At 43.7% G+C, this 20,993-nt stretch overlaps 1 protein-coding gene across 2 annotated transcripts in view; it reads left to right on the top strand.

The window, feature by feature from the left end:
- Positions 1–603: 603 nt before the first annotated feature.
- Positions 604–20,993, top strand: part of BACH1 (BTB domain and CNC homolog 1) — a 45,369-nt gene continuing 24,979 nt past the window's right edge. The window contains exon 1 of one of the 2 annotated variants that reach the window (XM_043892724.1): positions 604–736. The gene's annotated coding sequence lies outside the window, so the exon portion shown is untranslated. Of the gene's footprint in view, positions 820–20,993 lie in introns of both variants that reach the window. The other variant, XM_043892725.1, reaches the window with a different exon arrangement.

The following is a 20,993-nucleotide window of genomic DNA, read 5'->3' as shown; positions in this document are numbered from 1 at the left end:
CCCTATCAGCAAGCTCAAACACCTGCGAAACTGGGCGCCCCGCCACACCCAGGAGAAGGCAGAGGAGCGTGCTGCCAGAAGCTACCTCTGATGGGGTCTGGTCTGGGGAGAGGGACGTGGGCCGGCGCTCGTCTTCCCCTCCTGGTGTCCGCTGGCACTCGACTTCGGGTGTCCAGGCAACACTCCGAGCGAGCAGGCCATCAGGCTTTTCCTTTCCTCTTGAAGCAGGAAAGGAGGAGATGATGGTCTTCAGGTGGTTTGTTTTTCGTTCAGACAGCGGGCTGTGCCTGCAAAGGGGCGCCTCCCGCGGAGGTTGCAAAGACACCATCGCCTGCACTAGCCTGCCCTGCCCGGTACCCGCGTGCAGTCCCACCCTGCATTCCCGTTGGGTGGACTTCGGCCGCAGGGAGCCAGTTGCAGGCATCCGCAGAGCCGGGATTCCCGGCCGGCGTGTGGGGCGGGCTTTTCGGGGGGGCGGGGTTTAGGCGCGCCGGAGCGGGAGGGGCGGGGCCTCGCGAGGCTGGTCCACGGGGCGGGGCCTGGCGAAGCGGGTGGGCGGGGCTTTTGCGTCGGGAGGGGCGGGGGCGGCGACGGCCGCGGCGTCGGAGAGAAGGAGGGGTGGGGCGCGGAGGGGGCGGCCGGCCGCGGGGAGGGAGTGAGTCACCTGATCGCTGCCCGCGCGGCCCGTCGGGCTCGCTCGCCGCCGTCAGTCGGGCCGCACCGCGTCTCGGCTGTGGTGAGTGGCTCGCGCGTCCCGGGCGCCCTTCGCCGGGAGGGTTCGGCGCGGCGGCGGCGGCGCGCGGTCTGGGCCGTCGGCCGGTGAGGGGCGGTCTCAGGAGGGTCCGGGGGAGGCGGCGGAGGGGAGGACTCGGGGCGGCCGCTCCCTGGTTCTGGGCGGCTGGCGCGGGGGGCCTCTGAGTGGGGCTCGCGCGGGGCGGCCGCGGGCTCCGGTTCCTGGAAGTGGCCGCGTCTGCCGGAAGGGGCGAGCGGCCCCGCGCGCCGCCGGCGCCGCTGTTTACGGACCGGCTCTGTACTTTACCCGGCGCCGCGGGGCTGGGGTGCCCCTCCGCCGCCTCCCGGGAGCACCCCACCCCCGCCCCGATCCCTCGCGCCCGGCTGTGACACTTCAGCACCGCCCGCGCGGCTGGCCCGGCCCGGCCCGGCTCCGTATTGTTCTCCCGCCCACCCTCGGCCGCCGCGGCCCGCGAGCTGTCGGCCTCCCGTCTGCCCAGCCTGGGCGGGGGGAGCCGAGGGGTGTAGGTGGCGCGTGTAATCGTGGACTCAGAAAGGCCGAGTTGGTGGCTGGAGCACAAACACCACCTTGCGGGGCTGGCTGGATTTAGCCCAAGACTGGTTTGGGGGACCCCCGGGGGATCCCAGGCCCCCTCCCCAACCCCTCTTTGTTGGGAGTTTTGCCCGGCACGCTGTAATTAAAGGCTCTCGCTGTCGGGTGAGAGTGGGTGTTGCTCGTAGAGACGCCAGCTTTGTGCGTGTTTCAGGCGAGTGCCGTCGCTCGCGCGTCCTTGCGCGGCGGGTTTTTGTCATTGAGTAGAACCGTGCAGAAAGGCTTTTGTGCAAAGTGAGCGTTGGATTCGGGCTGATTCCGAGCTACAGCGTAGTAGTCATTGTGGAAGGAACTGCGTGGGGTGGGGGTGGGGAACAAGCTACTGAGGTCAGGCCCGGAGGAACAAAAGGCTGTTTTGTAGGGACGCCTTGTCTTTTGGGAAGAATTCTGTCAGTATCGGGTGTCAGTACGGCTAGACCTTGGGTTCCTGTGTTTTGACTCTCCTTATGGCCAGGAGGGGTTTGCCTTTCCGGCGGCAGTTCCGAATGGTAAAGGGGTGGAAACACCCGGGCGTGCGAGTGACGGAGCGCGCTTGAGCGCTTCACATGGTCAAGCCGAAAAGTGGGAAGACGCCGGCTGGCTTCTTCCTGGTCTTGGGTAGTGCTGCAAGGGCTGGCTGGACTGGAAAACGCTTGCTACTTCAGCCTTTGGAGTAAAAGAAAGATGTTAGTCGTTCAGCCGTGCCTAACTCTCTTGTACCCCATGGTGTGTAGCCCGCGAGGCTCCTCTGTTCGTGGGATTCTCCAGGCGAGAATACTGGAGTGGGTTGCCATTCCCTTCTCCAGGGGAATCTTCCCCACCCAGGGATCGAACCTGGGTTTCCCACTTTACAGGCAAATTCTTTACCCTCTGAACCACTAGGGAAGCCTGGGAAGGGGGTGGGCGGGGGGGAGACACCTGATGAGTCAGCTTGCAGTAGGACGGCCTTGGTTTAAGTGATAGCCGGGCATCCTGCGTGATTGTTGTTGTTTAACCTATAACAGTGTCAAGTGCTTTACCATTGTTCAGTTTGTTGGTTGGCTCGCAAGGTAGATGACTCCTTAAAAAGAAAGTTGGGCTGCTGAGTCATTCGCCCCAGCCGAGAGGTAATTAGGAACAGCTGGTGCCGGTAGGCTCATCACATGCCTCCACTATAAAAGGCCAAGGAGCGCTCCAGAAGGGTTGCTTCAGAGGCCTGAAGCTGGGGTTGTGTGTGTGTGTGGATATGCAGGTAATCAGTGGGTGAGGTGCCAGCACTTTTAGGAAGCGGCCAAGTAATGCTGAGGTGGTGTTTAAATACAGAGCAGCCTCGTGACCTAGTGCCTGAGAAATTTGTGCCAGTGAGAGCTAAACCAGAGGAAGAAATGTGCAGCTAGGAGTCACCTCCCAACAGTACTGTAACAGAAATATTCATTTCTCTTACTGCACTCAGGGTTTTTTTGTTTCCCTGTTGTGGTTTTGCTGTTGTGTGGTTTATACATCTCAGAAAATGCACTTAATCTGTTCTTCATAAAGATTTCTTTAGGAGAACGCCAAAGGAGCCTGCCTCTTGGTTTTGCATGGACCGTGGCTTTTCAGGCGTACAGTAGTAGTTTCTGATGGCAGAAAGGAGAACGTGGGTGGAATTAACAGGTCTCTTTGGGTCAAGTCTAGAAAGTGCTGACTGATGGAAGGCAAACCATCTGGCTGGCTGTCTTATTGTCTTAGGAGTGATGACGCTGGTGCCTTTCCATGTTGGACCATTACTTCGTGCGTTAAAAACGAGCCCAAGACCCAGGCATACAGTCCCTATTGTCTACAAAGTTTAGGGATGGGAAATGTGGACTGGGAGCAGCTGGCCCTCATCTGTGGTCAGAAGAATGAATGATTCTTATTTCTTTTTGATGGGCTTTTATTTAAGATATTTTGTAGTAGAAAATGCTGCTTTACGTTTGCAACTAGAAGATATTGGAAATCATAAATTTTTTAGGGATTCAGGCTCCTAAGGTGGGTGCCAGATGATTCATTTGGAAGAAAGCAATAAGCCCTTGATTTTTTTTAAACATAACCTCTATAAAATAAGACTGTATATTATCAAGTGTGAAACAGATCACCAGTCCAGGTTGGATGCATGAGACAAGTGCTCGGGGCTGGTGCACTGGGATGACCCAGAGGGGTGGGAGGGGGGGGAACACATGTAAATCCATGGCTGATTCATGTCAGTGTATGGCAAAAACCACTATAATATTGTAAAGTAATTAGCCTCCAACTAATAAAAGTAAATGAAAAAAATATATATTAATCTTCAAGGTACAGACTAACAGTAGTACATGCATGTTTTATAACATGGGTTTTTTGCACACACACCCCCACCCCCCACCTTCTGTTGTAAGCATAAAGAGTTTGTTAACCACTGCCAATAATACTCTTTCAACAACTAGGTTTTTTTTTTGTTTTTGTTTTTTTTTAACTTGTGACTTCCTCTTAAAAGCTATCATTCTTTCAAATGTTCTTAATATAAATTTTTATCTCATGTGTAGTTTTTTTTTTTTTTTAATGCTGTGTTCTAAAGATTTAGAAGCTTGAGGGTACATTTTGTCATTATTCATGTTGAGAATGGAAATAACAAAAAATGCACAGTTGTCCATTGCCTATGATACCATGTATTTTGAATTTGGAGACAAGTTAGGAGGTTGGTTTGTTTCATGGATAGGACCTGAAGTGTAGTAATATGTGAAAGGGACCACCGGAAGATAATCTGCACAATGGAGTATAATTTGTATGTAACATATTCTTTGAAAAATTACTTTGTGCTGTTACTCCTCGAAGTCTGCATTTTTAGGGGCCAAGTTTACAAGGGGCCCCTTTTACAAGGATTAAAAAGACTACATATTCAGCAGATTACTTGGAAAGTGGCATTTCACCCCTTAGGAGAATATGACTTACTCAGAAAATCAACCTTTCAAGCATGCTGGGGATGGTGTTTACCATTCAGTTAAAACCGTGCAGGCCCTATGCCTTTTGCACTGCTGTACTGTGGGAAATGATGTTGAGAATGATGGTCTCAAAGCCCCTTAAAACGGCCAGTTGTCAGAGATTCTCATCACAATGCCGATCCTCTCCAAGACTTAGGTTTAAGGAATCACCTCTTCCTCCCAGCTTTCTGACCAGTGTTCTGTTAATGGGAGAATCGTCGTAACCCTAAACTCAATTTCCTGAGGCTTCTACATAGGAGACATAAGAGAGACAGGTTCGATCCTGGGGTTGGGAAGATTTCCTGGAGAAGGGCATGGCAACCCGCTGCAGTATTCTTGCCTAGAGAATTCTCATGGACAGAAGAGCTATACAGTCCGTGGGGTCACAAAGAGTTGGACATGACTTGGCACACACATGCACGCACTACTAAATGGTGTATTTTATGTGGTGGAATGGATGACTTATGAAACTATTTTAATTTAAAAAAAAAAGCCAAATAAGGTAATCTGCCCAAGCCCAAGGTATGGGTAATTTGAGCACTAATTGCCGTAATCCAGGCCCCTTGGAGAAAGCAAACGTTTCATGACTGCAGATAAAGTGGAGCCGTACACCCACCGTGAAACCTGGGCTTCTGGCTGATCACATAGCATTGACAGAACTGAAGTGATCACTGTACTGATCACTGTACAGTTGACGGAGAAGCAGTAAGTAGAGTTATTGGAAGTGAGTCACCTAAAGCCAGACTGCTGAAGGCCAAGTTCTTGCTCCGTTACTTACCTGCCGTGAAGCCTCAGACAGGTTACTTCACTTAGTCGTGCCTCCTTTTCCCATCTGTAAAACGGGATGATGCTAATAGAATCTGCGTCATAGAGGCGGTCGCCGATTAAGTGCGTTAATGTGTTAAGGGTTTAGAACAGTGTTGGCTTCGCGTTAAACAATGTGCGTTGGTTGTTACTGTCTGTTCTTTAGTTCATTGAAGTACTTGGTTCCAGTCCCGTCTTGCAGGCTCCTTGAGCTGCTTTCAACCATTGATCAGAGGAGAGATTGAAGAGCAGTGTGTGGGTGTGCCGCGCATGGCTGCTGCTGGGGAAACAACTCAAGTGCACATCCTGACACATCTCTCGCAGCATCTCAGAGACTGCTCCTGAGGGCAAGGAACACAGGACGTGGCTTTTTATTAAAGGGATCAGCCGATTAAAGTCTCCATCAAACGCTCTAGAGGCAGTTGTTACCAGTTAATTGGAATTGGCTTTTTAATAAATGAAAACAGCTGCCATCCTGCATCTAATCTGTTTATTCCTCCCTTTATCGTTGAGGACACTGTGGTCCGGCAAGGTTAGTAACCTGTCCGCTCTCTTCCTGCTTATTAACATCAAGACAGAACTGATTGATTAATATTGATTCTCATTTATGGCTTTTATGTTGTGAACATTTGCAATGTAAATTTACCTGCCAGTTACGTCTAGGTGGTGTACTTTTTTACGTTCCCATATTAATATAGAAAGGTATCGATGATGAACAGTGGGTATATTTATCACATAGCTTCTTGTATCTGTTAGTAGTTCAGAAAAGTCATGTCAAAGGTTTTGACCATCCTTTTGACTAGAATGTGTCAGTTTCTTACTGACAATGATATGTCTTCTCTTTTATCTCCATGGAACATTGGATGTGGTTTGGCTGTGTGTGTTCAGTAAACTGTCAGATGCTGCATTGGTGGTGGTTTAGTCACTAAGTCGTGTCTGACTCTTGCAGTCCCGTGGAGTGTAGCCTGTCAGGCTCCTCTGTCACCATGAGATTCTCCAGGCAAGAATACTGGAGTGGGTTGCCATTTCCTTCTCCAGGGGATCTCCCTGACCCAGGAATCAAAGCCAGGTCAACTGCATTGCAGGCAGATAATTTACCAACTGAGCTATGAGGGAAGCCCCGCTGCATTGGTGGTATAATGTGGATTCATTTTAGTTCTGTGTTTTGGAAATTGGGAATTTTCGAAAGAGTGAAAGAAAAAACAATGTTTGCTGCACCCTTAAGTTTGAAATGTGTACCAAAATAAAACTCTCGATCACTGAGAATTCTGCTTTCTGTTTGCATCTTGGGTGTGAGGATTGAGAAAGCAGCTGGATTTAAATCATTCTTTTAGTTCATCTCCTAAGATAGAAAGAAAATCTATCTTGTGACTTCTTTGTCCTTGTAATTGACTTAGGATTAGATTGGGCAAAATATAATTTGGTTTGTCTAGCTACTATTCTCCTTTAATATGATCATTCCTCTAGAACTGATCCTTTGTGTTATTGAGGATCACGGCCAGTTTAGAGAATATTAATAGCATCATAAAAATTGTCCCCAAGCAAATACAAGGAACAAAGACAGAGCGGCTGCCAGGATCTTGGTTGTTAATGACTGTCCTAGAAGCACAGCGGGCTTGCCATGGAGTCAGCGGGCAGCTGGCTCCTTTCTCAGTACTGACAGCGTGTAGAGAATGTTACCTCCATGCAGCTGGAGCTCTGTGCAAGTCAGGCCTTTTACAAAATAGACGTAAGTCATTTTCTTAATGGCTTAGGAAACTTAGTAATCAAAGGATATTTTTGTAAGGAAATAACTGTCCCCCAGGTACTATCTGGTGAAATCATTTTCACTTTGTCATTTCTTAGATTGGATCTTAGTCATCGTGGTCAGCTGCACTCCATTTCCCCATCCCCTGTTAAACAAGTAGAATTACATTAAAAAGCGTTTTATATGGTGGGGTCATTTTTTCCATTTGTTTGTAGCCTGGACACTGGCAGTGTCCCACCTCTAAGGTTATAGACTAACAGTGGTATGCATATAGGGAATGTCTTGCCTCCTCCTCCTGCCTCCCTCTTCCCCAGCACACACACTGATCTCTCTTTTTACTGACTGGTCAGCCTCTAGGTTTCCCGAGGGAGATATTTTTGCCTAAAGAGATGACCTCTTAGGAGCCTGTTGGAATGGTATGACCCATCCACTTTACTTCCTACTTGGTGCTGTCTTCATATCCTTAATACCTTATTCTCCTCTAAAGTGTGCCAACGTCTTTTGGAAGTCAGTTAAATCGGTGAGGAGACGTACTTGTCCTTCAGAAAGTTTGCTATGAAATAGGCAGCTATAAAAGATTTATTAGTCTTTCAGTGAATTTATTAGGTTTCAATGATAAGGTTGTCCTTTTGGAGTTAGTGGGGTTTGGTAAGATCAGTAATTTCATTAGATCAGTAATTTCATCACTGATTTCATTAGCATTGTGCACTGAACTGTTTTATAAACTGTGATTGTCAGAGCTTGGCCCAAGACACTTTCCATTTTCAAAGTATCTTGTTGTTCAGTTTCTCTGTCGTGTCTCTCTTTGCGACCCCATGGACTGCAGTACGTCAGGCTTCCCTGTCCTTCACCATCTCCTGGAACTTGCTTAATCTCATGTCCATTGAGTTGGTGATGCCATCAAACCATCTCATCCTCTTCGTCCTCTTCTCCTGCCCTCAATCTTGCCAGCATCAGGGTCTTTTCCAATGAGTCAGCTCTTCGCATCAGGTGACAAAGTATTGGAACTTCAACTTTAGCATCAGTCCCTCCAATGAACACTCAGGACTGATCTCCTTTAGGATTGAGTGGTTGCATCTCCTTGCAGTCCAAGGGACTCTCAAGAGTCTTCTCCAACACCACAGTTCAAAAGCAACGATTCTTCTGCGCTTAGCCTTTTTTATGGTTCGGCTCTCACATCCATACATGAACACTGGAAAAATATGTAGTGTCTCTTTATTTGCTGTTTTTCTGAGGAGTGTTCCCAGCATGGCCCAGGACTCTCCTCTAGATAGGATTTATTACTAAAATTATAAGGGGAAGTAAGGAAAAAGCCATTGCCCTTTTAATCAGTTCTTTCACACTAGGAAGTGACTTTTGAAGTAGAAAAGTGTTTTTGCTCAGCTGAGTAGAGTTCTTTGCTTACATCCCTTCATTCCTAGTTGTCATTCCAAAGGAAGTGCTGGTAGGGCTGCATCTGGAACTGCCCCCAACTCTGCCTGCTTCGTTGTCTCTTGGACGGTTTCAAGTACAGTTTAAGCTCTAAATGTATTTCCTTGGCTTTTGTGTGTTGTGTGTGCGTGCGCACTTGGCCTTTGAGGTGTGCCTGTTGTCACTGGTCAGGTTCGTCGCCAGCTCCAGGCCCCAGGAGGGCGGGGGCACCGCTTCCTCCCTGGAGCAGGTCGGCAGCTGTGCTGACCAGTGGCAGAGTCGACTGGCATGCCTTCCCGCCACTGGTTCTCAGATACCAGTGCGGAAACGTCCTCCCCTCTCCTGTTCAGTTAACTTTGACCAGCCGTCTGATCCCTGGAGAGTAAAGAAGAATTGTGTCTTCAGGTTTAAAGGCTCTTTGCTCTCTTATCTTCCTGGGCATCTGTTCTTCTTCCCAGCTTAACGCACACAAACGCACATTCTGGTTCGTGTAGATAGTAGGGTTGCTACACTCATTTTCACATTTGGGATATGTCTGTTTGTTAGGCATTGGATTTCCATTTCATTTATGAAACAAATATTTGTGCTTTATATGCCAGGAATTTTTCTCGATACTGGCAGTGTTTTCAGAGATTATAATTTACAGGGTAAACCATTACTGTAGCGTGTGTTCATTGCCAAAATAGCAACGTGTCAAATGTGCCTTGAAAATGTAAGATAGAAGAAGCTTAAGTTTTGGGAAATTAAAAAAGCCTAGGAATGTAAATGATGAGTGTATAGTTTAGTGGTGGAAACAGCTTGTCTTGACAGCTTTTTTAAGAAGCTTATCAATGAAGACTAGAGAAGAGAGAGAGGTGTTAGTAAGGGGTGGTTGGGTCAGAAAGATTGTGTGTCTGTGTGTGTATGTTTTTAAAAGTAAGGTCAGTGAGAAAAAGTTGAAAATGCAGGCTATGTGTTTATTTTGCCCTTGGCTAGTTCCTCTTATGGTTGCAAGATGACTGCCACAAGTTCAAGTGTACAAATAAATATGACTAAGTTTCTTGGAAGAAGACTTTTTTTTTCTGTGATGTTCTCTATCAGTGAGTGGTAAAGGCCTGTCCTGAAGACCTCATAGTAGATGCCACCCCAGCCTCTCCTCTGTTGAGTCAGCATTGCTTACGTGTACGTCTAAACCAGTGTCAAGGGAAGTGGGACCACAGTGACGGGCTGAAACGGACTGTGATTCGTCTTAGGTTGGGACTAGGGTTTGCTACCCCCAGAAACGCATGGCCTCAGGTGGAGTAGACTTGTAGGCACAATCAGGATTTGGTTAGAACATGAGGGTGGCGAATAATAGCAGGATGGCCCACAGGGTCATGCTTGCCTGCTACTTACACCAACACTACGCACAGACAGGTTCTTTTTTTTTTTTTTTAATTGGAGTATATTTGCTTTACAGTGGGAGTATATTTCTGCTGGACAGCAAAGTGAATCAGCTGTGTGTACACATACATCCTTTAGCTCTTAGCCTCCCCGCTCCCCTGAGTCCCTCCAACCCCCCCCCGCCCAGGTCATCACAGAGCACTGAGCCCCCCGTTACACAGCAGCTCCCCACCAGCTGTCTGCTTTACATGTGGTAGTGTATAGATGTCACTGCTGCCCTGCAGACACATACTTCTGAGTAGAGAGAGACTATGTGGTTGTCTTTGGATTTGGGTTTTAGGTGATTTTTTTTTTTCCCCTCTTATTTCCTACTATGATCAAGTATTATTTTTACAGTCAGATCACATAAATGTTTTGTTTTAACGTGATTTAAAAGTTGTGAAAATTTGCCCATTCTACCCAAAAAATTACGTGTAGAAGGAATATATTTCTTTCGGTCCTCTGAACAGTTCTACAGTTCTCTGTGATCCTCCACTTGCAGGGAAAGGAGAATACATAACTGTATCTTATAGCTTCTGATTGTATCTAACCCAAGAGGAACCACTCTCTTTCGGCCTCTGTAGGACACACCCACCTGTGATGAATGTGGCTCTGGTGAGTGGTGAGGCTAGTCCGGCTTGAGCAGTGGGTTCATTGCCTGGATTGGCCAGGATCCTTTGGAACCCACGTCCTTGAATCTGGGATACAAACAGATCCATCAGTCCCTCTTTACCCACTCCTTTCCGGAGGGGAAGCTGTCCTGTGGTTAGCTTATTTGCCATACCTTTCAGACTTCAAAAATAATTCCACTTGAGTTTTACAGTGTTTCTGTCACACTTCTAAAACTGTTCACAGCGCTTGGATGTGTTCAGAGGTCTTTGTTTGATTCTTGTTCCTCCTTCTCTATCCCAGTTTGTGGTACTTTGTATGGTATGGGAGGGCTTCCCTGGTGGCTCAGATGGTAAAGAATCCACCTGCAATGCGGGAGACCTGGATTCAATCCCTGGGTTGGGAAGATGCCCTGGAGGAGGGCATGGCAGCCCACTCCAGTGTTCTTGCCTGGAGATCTCCCCATGGACAGAGGAGCCTGGTGGGCTACAGTCCACGTGGTCGCAGAGAGTCAGACACGACGGAGCGACTAGGCACAGCACAGCCCAGCCCTTCCCGTAGGAAGGGCAAACAAATAATGCAAGGAAAGAAACACTTAGTGTTGTAAAGTCATCAGGCAGAGAGTAACTGCTAACAGGTGGTTTTTTTTTTTTTTTTCTTTCTCTAATCGAGAATAATGAGTAGCTGTGATAGATGGTTAGGGGAGGCTTCTGAAATGGCATTACTTTTTTGGGTAGAATTTAGAAAGACAGTACTGCCAAAACACTTTCCATCTCAGATGAAAAACAATAGTATTTGCTTAGTCATTTGTTCCTCAAATAATAGTTGAACTGAGGAATATTTCAGCTTTTTTAAAAATAGGCCTCAGATTAATATTACTTAGCTGACTAAATCTTGGGATTATATGTTGGAAAGTAGCTCTTTGAAGGCTAGGTGGAAAGTCTACAGCTCGATATTTTCCATTTTAGAGATGGTAATTTTGACTTCCAGGTTAACATCAATAATGAGAAACAGATTTTAAAATTTTAGTTTTAGCTATGTTTATTGATATACCTAGCACTGTATTGCCTACCAGGGATTAGTGGATTAGGTTATCTTTAAATAAAGCATTTCAATTTAGTACCGCTACTAAAATTAGAAAGTTTCATATCTGTGATTCATATTAGAATTGCTCTACTGCAGCTGCAGTGGTGGTGGTTGGTGGTGTTAGTTGCTAAGTTGTGTCCGACTCTTGTGACCCTGTGGGCTCTAGCCCGCCAGGCTCCTCTGTCTATGGAATTTTCCAAGCAAGAGTGGGTAGCCATTCCCTTCTCCAAAGGATCTTCCCTACCCAGATTGAACTTGGGTCTCCTGCTGTTGCAGGCAGATTCTTTATCTACTGAGCCACCAGGGAAGATCTACTATAACTGCTGCCTTATTTAATTAACATTGTTACTTAATGTTTTTTCCTCTTAATCCGTTTTTTTTTTTTTGACTCAAATTTATTAGGAGTCGGGATGAGAAGGTGTTTCTGGGGTGGTTGGGAATTTCAAGGGCCCCTTTTCTGTGGTTTGCTTGTGTTTTCAGTTACTTTGCATACTATATTTGTCAAGTCTTAGACCTACAGAAGGTCATTCTGACCAAGGTCTAGTTTTAAGGCTTTCACTTCCTCTAGGCAATCAGAAATAAACAATGTAAATCACGGTTATAATTTTTACAGCTTGAAAACAAATGGCGTGAATATTTCATTATGAATGTAGGACAGGAACACTTATTATTCTGTATTGAAAGTAACTTTTGGTGAAATATCTCCAGCACTGTGTCCTTTTAAATTTCTACGGAAATTTCACTGGGTGTAACTTCAGACTTTGGTTTAAGTTCAGCCTAGTTTAGTGTCAGTTCCTTTTTAATGATCTATGAGATTGTTTATGTAATTCAAGAAGTGTTGATCAGAAATTAACGAACTGAATATTGAGTAATAAGGGGAAATGTCTGTTCCCTAAATGTCCTTTTAATCTTTGTCTAACGTTGTTCTCATCACACGCAGAGGACACTTGAGACATTTCCCTCTATTCTTTGTTTTCTTCCTCCTCACTTTTAGCCCTGTCCTCAACACGGCATCACTATTTAGATCATGTAATATGAATTGAAATGTAATATTTGGACCTAGGGGCAGAAGACATTTTTGACCTTAAGATACTGTCCTCTCAGGACTTCAGTTTCCTCATCTGTAATGGAAGTGTGGAAGTATGTTCTATCGGATGAATGTCATCTTTTAGTTGGGAATTCGTTGGGTCTATGAGATTATCCATTCTCTTGAGCAGACTTGTGTAGTCTTAATACTTTCTTTTTATCTTGTTGAGATCATTACTAGGCTTACTCATACTTTCATTCTTAGAGGTTCTGGAATCACTCTATTTTGTAGCTTAACTTCTTGGGTTTGTAGAACCTTGGAAAATGTAGTTTTCTTTTGGTCACTTGCATAAAGTTGGCAATAATAATGATAAGTCTCATGGCAGGCCCTGTGCTGTTAAATGCAGCCAACCATTCAGTCCTTAACGTAAGTGTGGATGTTGTTTTCCTTATGGGGAACCTGTAGGGTGAGGTTAGGGATCTTAGCGATAACACTGTTGGAAATATCTGCATTACCTTAATTATATCCCAGTACTTGTTCTTTCCACTATCATGCTGCTGCTGGTGCTAAAATTGATTTTCTTTTGCATTTCATAATTCTTTGTATTCTGTGTGTAACACTTTATCTTTTTCAAAGGCCTTTGGGACACATGTAGGGCAGGGACTCCCGACTAAAGTCACAAGGATGCGCATTTGTCTGTGTTCACAGAGCTAGACTGGACTTGATGGATCTTTTCTTCTTCTTTTCCTGTAACAAGGTCTTCTTTTCCCATATCAAAGCATCTTTTAAAATTTCTGTGAAATTTAATTATTTTGTAATTATTGTGGAGATATCAGTGCAGCCTGATTTAAAACAGTGTTTGAGAGTTTCCCGTGAATTTTCCAGGCAGTGATAAATCCATATCTACTGATGACTGGAGAAAAATCCATTATAAAGGGGGAAGAAAGTAATTGACATTCCTTGGGAGCCCTAAAGACAACTGAAATGGAACTGCCTTTTTTTCTGAAGGCACATATTTTTGTTTATAGTTTGTTGTCTGTTTGAACATTTTTCTGATTCTAGAGTAATATGTGTTTATGGTTAAGAATTTGAAGGCAGAAACAAGGAAAAATTACCTAAATGTAACCATTGTCAATATTTTGATGTATATCCTAGCTGGAGGTCGAGGAACCAAGATTTGTGGACATGTTCAATGTGAGGTGTCTGCTAGACACATGCAGGTGGTAATTTGAGTATGCACGTGGATACGTGAGTACAGAGTTCGCGAATAGGCGAGACTAGACCAAATGTAAGTATGAGAGTATACAGCAAGTCCATCAGTGAGCGTGTCTGTGCTGTGGGTCTGGATGAGTTCTCTTAGAGAGTGTTACAAAGAGAAGGAGAGATGGGAGGACCAAGCCCTGGTGCTTCAGCACTTAGAGCTCTGGAGGAGAAGAGGGAAGCCACCCGGTTGACAGCTTGTGAGGTGGTAAATCAGACAGTTGTGGTATCCAGGAAGCCAAGTGCAGAAGGGATTTCAGGGAGGGAATGATCAACCTGGTCAGTGTTGCTAAGATGCTGTCTGAGAAGACACAAAATTTCCCATTTGGCGGTGTGAAGGCCGCTGATCCTCACAGAGTAATTCCCAGGGAGTGGAGGGGAGAAGGCTTGGTTTTAGTGGGCTCAAATGAAGAGAGAGAAGGAAGAGTTGGGGGAGAGGGAAGTGGAGACACTGTGAATATAAATAGTTTTTTTTTTTTTTTTTTTTGAGGCGTTTTACCATATTAGGAGTTGCTCCCCAGGTGGTGCAGTGGTATAGACTCCACCTGCTAATGCAGGAGATGCAAGAGAAGCAGGTTTGATCCCTGGGTCAGGAAGATCCCTTGGAGAAGTAAATGACAACCTCCTCCAATATGCTTGCCAGAGAAATCCCACGGACAGAGCAGCCTGGCATGCTATAGTCCATGGAGTTGCAAAGAGTCGGACACGGCTGACCACAGCACAGCAACACTGTAAAGGAGAGTGGTGAATTGTACTGTGATTCGACGATGTGTGGAGGGTCAAGAAACTTTAAAAGCCATTGCAGTATTTTTGTATAACAATGGGAATGTTGTGTGTTCCTTTTTCTCATAATTTTCCTTGGTGAGACTGCAGAAGCTTGTCAATTTTAGTGGTCTCCTTAAAGAATCAGCTCGTGGTTTAAGTCATCAGTGTTATCAAAAGCAGCTGCCAAATTTTGTTATGTGAGTGGTTTTTTTGGCAGAAATACAACAGATTTCAGAGAATCCGTGCTGTCAGTTCAGGCGCTGTTTGTGTCCGACTCTTTGCAACCCCATGGACTGCAGCAGGCCAGGCCTCCCTGTCCATCACCAGCTCCCGGAGCTTGCTCAAACTCATGTCTGTCCAGCCGGTGACGCCATCCAACCATCTCATCCTCTGTCGTCCCCTTGTCCTCCTGCCTGCAATCTTTCCCAGCATCAGGGTCTCTTCCAGTGAGTCAGTTAGGCAGTTTAACAGTTTGTTTCCCTAAAGGATACCCTTAAATTTTTAAAGAATCTATTTGAATTGATATCTTTGTCAATATGGAATATTAAACAGTATGTATAACATTGTTTCCAAACAAGAAGAAATCTTACTGTATTTTTCTTCCCTGACTATCTCCTAGTTTTGTCAAAGTAATCTAAGATTTTGGTTAAAGGTAGATTTTTCTGTTTATCAAATTCCTTTTCTATTTGAAGAATCTTCAGAACATTGCAATAAGACTCACAGCTAAGTTATCAGCAGTTTAGACTTTAACTGAGTTTCACTGTTTTTTTATTTTGTTTATTGTCTGTTTAAACATCTTTTAGGTTTATGTTTTTACAAAGTATTACATGTTTTTGATTTAAAAACAATAGATTTATCGTAAAGCAGTCTCATTTATTGCACGCCTAGTTTGGCTTCAGAGATGATCTTCACCCGTTTCTGCTGTTTCTTGTTTTTGGTGGTTACCTCTGTCTCTCTAGTTTGTTTCTGCCTCAGTATATTTATGGACTTAAGATGCTATCTGTTTGCAGATAACAGTGTCTAAGGCGGTATCTTTTGACTCCGTATAAGTCATAAAGAAATACTGCTTTTCCTTTGGATTCTGTCTGATTCTCTCTCTCACCCTGTCCCCTTTATTTGTCAAGGTTAATAATTACATTTCATTTAATAACCATGATTAAGTCTCCCATTATTCTGACAAAGGAAAACCAGTTAGCAGTGTTCATGTTATTATACCTGTGTCAATATTGAACACTGGAAAGCTAAGTAACATGCTATTACACTTCTCTCCTTACAGTTTCAAGGTCACCCGGTGCCACACAAAAACATTTATTTTTTATTGAAATATAGTTGATTTACAATGTTGTGTTAGTTTTGGGTGTATAGCAAAGTGATTCAGATACACACACACACATATTCATATTCTTTTTTTTTTAATAGATTATTTGAGAATATTGAGTACAGTACCCTGTGCTATATAGTATATCCTGGTTGGTTTTCTGTGTAATAATGTTTATATCTTAATCCAAAACTCCTAATTTATCCCTCCTCCTGCCCCTCCTTTCCCCTTTTGTAAGCATAAGTTTGTTTTATGTGTCTATGGGTCTATTTCTATTTTATATGTAAGTTTATTTGTATCATTTCTTTATTTTAAGATTCCACATATAAGTGACATATGATATTTGTCTGGCTTACTTAGTATGATACTGTTTAGGTTCATAGTTGTTGTAAATGGTATTATTTCATTCTTTTTTAAGGCTGAGTAATATTCCTGTGTGTGTGCGTGTGTATATGTGTGTGTGTGTGTGTGTATACACATACATATATATACACATACCACATCTTTATCTATTTACCTGTCGATGGATATTTAGGTTGCTTCAGTGTCTTGGTTATTGAAAGTAGTGCTGCAGTGAACTTTGGGGTGCATATATCTTTTCAAACTGTGTTTTTTTCTGGGAAAAAGATTGTAGGATCGTATGGTAGCTCTGTTTTTAGTTTTCTAAGGAACCTCCATACTGTTCTCCACAGTGACTATATGAATTTACATTCCCACCAGCACTGAAGGAGGGTTCCTTTTTCTCCACGCTCTCTTCAGCACTTGTTATTGGTAGATTTTTTTGATGATGGCCCTTCTGACTAGTGTGAGGTGACACCCATTATGGTTTTGATATGCGTTTCTCTAATTATTTGTGATGTTGAGCATCTTTTCATGTGCCTCTTGACCATCTGTATGTCTTCTTTGGTGAAATGTCTGTTAGGTCTTCTGCCTATTTTTTTGACTGGGTTGTTTGTATTTTTGATAATAAGCTGTATGAACTGTTTGTGTGTTTTGGAGGCTAATCCCTTGTTGGTTGCATCATTTGCAATATTTTTTCCCATTAGTAGGTTGTCTTTTCCTTTTGCTTAATGTTTCCTTTGCAGTGCAAAAGCTTTTAACTTTCATTAGGTCCTATTTGTTTTTGTTTTATTTCCATTACTCTGGGAGATGAATTCAAAAAGATATGCTCTGATTTTTGTCAAAGAGTGTCCTACTTGTGTTTTCCTCAGAGTTTTATAGTATCCATTCTTACATTTAGGTCTTTAATCCATTTTGCATTTATTTTGGTGTATGGTGTTAGAGAATGTTCTGAGTTAATTTTACACTTAGCTGTTCAGTTTTCCTAGCACCACTTACTGAAGAGACTCTTTCTTCTCTGTCGTATATTTTTGTCTGCTTTGTCATAGATTGATTGACCATAGGTGCACGGGTTTATTGCTGTGTTTTCTTTCGTGTTCTGTTGATCTACATTGCTGTTTTTGTGCCCAGATTATACTACATTGACTACTGTACCTTTGTAGTATAGTCTGAAGTCCGGGAGCCTGATAGCTCCAGCTCTGTTTTTCTTTTTCAAGATTGCTTTGGCTCTTCAGGTTCTTCTATGTTTTCAGAAACATTTCTAACATCAAATTCAAATAATTGCTAACAATTATGGAACACTGGTATGTGTCAGGCACTCTCCTAAGAGCATTAGGTGTATTATTTCATTTGATCCTCCCAGCAGAGTCAGAGAGGACTAAGCGACTGAACAACATCATGAAGTACTGTTCTTGTCCCTTCTCCCCCTCCCTCCAAAAAAAAGGAATTGTCAGAGGGACGTGAAGTGATTGGCCCACTGGCAGGGCTGTCCTCCAGGTATAAAATGCCGTTCCATGCTGTCTGCCTCTGGTCATCTCCAGAGCAGACAGCGACCAGGTTTGCAAGGCTCTGCGAGAGTTAGGCTTAGGTGTGTCCTCTTATGATTAATCTCTGTCCTTGTTTATCTCTAGTCCCTGATTGTGCAGTCTTATAGATGTCTGGGGCAAATACTTAGAAAGGTGTAGGAACGAAGGTACCCTTGGAAGAGGCTGAGTGAGTTTGGGAATTTTACTCTTCAGGGGGAACTGTTGGAAGTTTTCACTTTGCTTTTTTTTTTTCATTTTCCCTTTGAGTATCTTGCAGGAGTCCTACGTGAACTGGCATAGTAACTACTGCATCTCCCTTTCTGCCCATCAGTTGCCTATCTTAGAAAACCCATAGTTAACGTCATATTTCATGATGAAATACTGAACATTTTCTTTACAGGGGAATGAGGCAAGGATGCCCTTTCTTACCACTCTCACTACCGAATCATTGTGGTAAGGGGAAAAAAAGTGTGAAGATGGGAAGAAGTCACACTGTCTCTCTATGCAGATGACATGATTGTGCACATAGACAGTCCTAAGGAACCTACAAAGAAACAGATCTAATAAGTGAAGTAAGGTTGTGGAGAATTCAAGGTTAATATTTAAAAACATAAATTTTATGTTTATAGTATCAGAAGAGAACCAGAAAGTGAAGTTTAACAAACAAGTCTGTTTATAGTAACTATTAAAAAAAAAACCCAAAATACTTAAGAATAAGTTTAACAAAAGATGTGCCAGATCTCTTTCCTAAGAATCTTCAGAATAATGCTGAGAGAATTAAGGAAGACCTAAATAAATGGAGAGATATTCCATGTTCATGTCTCAGAAGACTCAGTTTGTTAGAGGTCAGTTCTCCCAAAATTGCTGTATAGAGTCACTGCTGGCCCTTTCAACTCGAGAAGAAGACAGTCCAGTTAAAAATGGACAGAATAATTGGACAGGCATTTCACAGAAGAAGATACACAGATGGCTTACAAGCGTATATAGAGATGCTCAACATTATTAGCCATCAAGAAATGCAAACTAAAACCACAGCACTGTTGTTCACTTGCTCAGTTGTGTTCGACTCTTTGCAGCCCCATGGACTGTAGCATGCCAGGCTTCCCTGTCCTTCGCCAACACCTGCTGTACCGCTGTATATTTGTTAGGCTAGCTAAGATGAAAAAGACTGCCATTACCAAGATTGGTGAGGATGTGGAGCATCTGGAGTTACCACACACTGCTGGTAGCAAGAAAATGGTACAATTACTTTGGAAAAGTGTTTAGCAGTTTCTAAGAAGTTAAACAGAAACTCACCATATCACTCAGCTTCTCCACTTCTAGGTATTTAGTTACCCAAGAGAAATGAAGTATATGTCTGTGAAGATGTTCCCTGAAGCTTTATTACAGCAACCCCCAAACTGGAAGCAGTGCATCTTTATTACGGGCTTCCCAGCTGGCGCTAGTGGTAAAGAACTTGCTGGCCAGTGCAGGTAGACGAAGGAGACACAGGTTTGATCCCTAGGTTGGGAGGATCCCCTGGAGGAGAGTACGACAACCCACTCCAGTATTCTTGGCCTGGAGAGTCGACAGAGGAGCCTGGTAGGCTACTGTCTGTAGGGTCGCAAAGAGTCAACCACGACTGAAGTGACTTAGCACACAAACACACATCTTTATGACAATAAATAGTGCATCCACAATGAAAGGGATAGACATACAGTGGTATGTACGTATACTGGAGTACTGCTCAGCAATAAAGAACCCAAACATTGAATGTACGCATCCTGATTGTCATTAAACCTGGTGAAAGAAACCCAAGGCCGAAACACGTTCTGTTTATGTAAATAGAACGTGGTGTTCTGTTTACACAGAAATCACGGAAAATGCACACGAATTGACAGTGACGTGAATGCAAATCGTTGGTTCTCTGGAACCAGGTGACCAGGGGGAGACCTCAGAGAGGCACATGGGATCGTGAGAGGGGATGGAAATTTATCTCAATTGTGGTGGTGGTTTCATTCACACTTCAAAACTCACTGAATTCTGTATTTTAAATAGTGCAGTTCGTTCAGTGTAAATCCTACCTCTGAGTGGATACATACAACAGTGAGTGACAAGTGCGCGGTAGAAAATGCATAATTCAGTAAATACACTGAACTGGTATGAGCCAACTCCAGTTGCTAGTTCTTGTTTTCAAAACATAGTCCTCCTCCACTGAGATATAACAGTCCCATTAAGAGTTGAATAGCTGCCACATGTGACACAAATCAAAGGCTTCATTGTTTCCTACATTCGTTGTAGTAAGAGGATTTAACAGAAGAATCTGTTCCTCCTCTCTTGGTTCTGGAACTTGGATTTCCTATGTTCTTTCTTCCTTTGATATTGTCCTTGAGTCTCTAAGGCATGTCTGACTCTTTGTGACTCCAAGGACTGCAGCATGCCAGGCTCCTCTGTCCTTTAGTATCTCCCAGAATTTGCTCAAATTCATGACTTTGAGTTAGTGGTGCTATTTAAGCATCTCATCCTTTGCTGCCCCCTTCTCCTAAATTCCCTTTCCAACTAATTGAACATTATGGTTAAATGAGAATTGACCAGAAAGTAGTTTTTATTTGAAGTCTTTCTGCAGATACCTTTAGGAACTGCCCACATTCCTGTGTAAGTTGATTATAGTGATCATTGTCATATCTTTCACTCCAAGGTATCATTTTCATTTCAAACATTTCCAGGCTGTATTCTTCTTAAATGTAGGGACTGTCTCTTTTGAGTGTGTTTTCACTGCACCAGTCTGCTCTGTGGCACAGGCCAGGCACTTGTAGAAAGAACATTTGTCCTCGTTACGTGAAAGTTGAAGGGTGTTTGGTGATGGTCCTCCCCTCTCATATGACCCTTGGTGTTAGGCTACTCCCCATGCCCTTCTCCACTGAGAATTAAAAACAACCAAGTTGTGAGACTTTTCACTGAAGTGAGTAAAAGTCCAGCTCTTTTGTATATATGGAACTTCATCTTCATTCTGAATTTCTGTTCTGAAGCATTATAGATCTGGTTCTATCATGGAATATTCACCTCAGGATTTTAAAAGTTTGTATAGTTTTTTTAAGTAAGTTACCTTAAAGTTATTAAAATGTAATAAAGCCACAGGAACTTGTTTCATTTTTTAAAAATCAACTTGGAAAGCAAAATACTAAGATGTAACTGTTAAAATTTAAGTTGTGTACTGAGCAGAGAGCAGAAGTTATTTCTAAATTGAGATGCAGGAAGCTTTAAAATGCCTATTCATCCTTTATCAGCATTACTGAATGAATCAGCAATTTGCTCAGGTCAGTGAACCTTTGTTTTGAATTATAACAATTGTTTCTGTTTCTAAGAACATAGGAAAATTCAGGTGTAGCATAGGAATCTCAACTTGGAGTTAATAAATTCACAGAATTTTAGGCCCGTAAGACT

The sequence above is a fragment of the Cervus elaphus genome, chromosome 31 (assembly GCF_910594005.1).
Source record: "Cervus elaphus chromosome 31, mCerEla1.1, whole genome shotgun sequence".
NCBI classification, from domain to species: domain Eukaryota; kingdom Metazoa; phylum Chordata; class Mammalia; order Artiodactyla; family Cervidae; genus Cervus; species Cervus elaphus.
The sequence above is the reverse complement of the archived record's forward strand: the minus strand, read 5'-3'. Positions and strand labels throughout refer to the sequence as shown.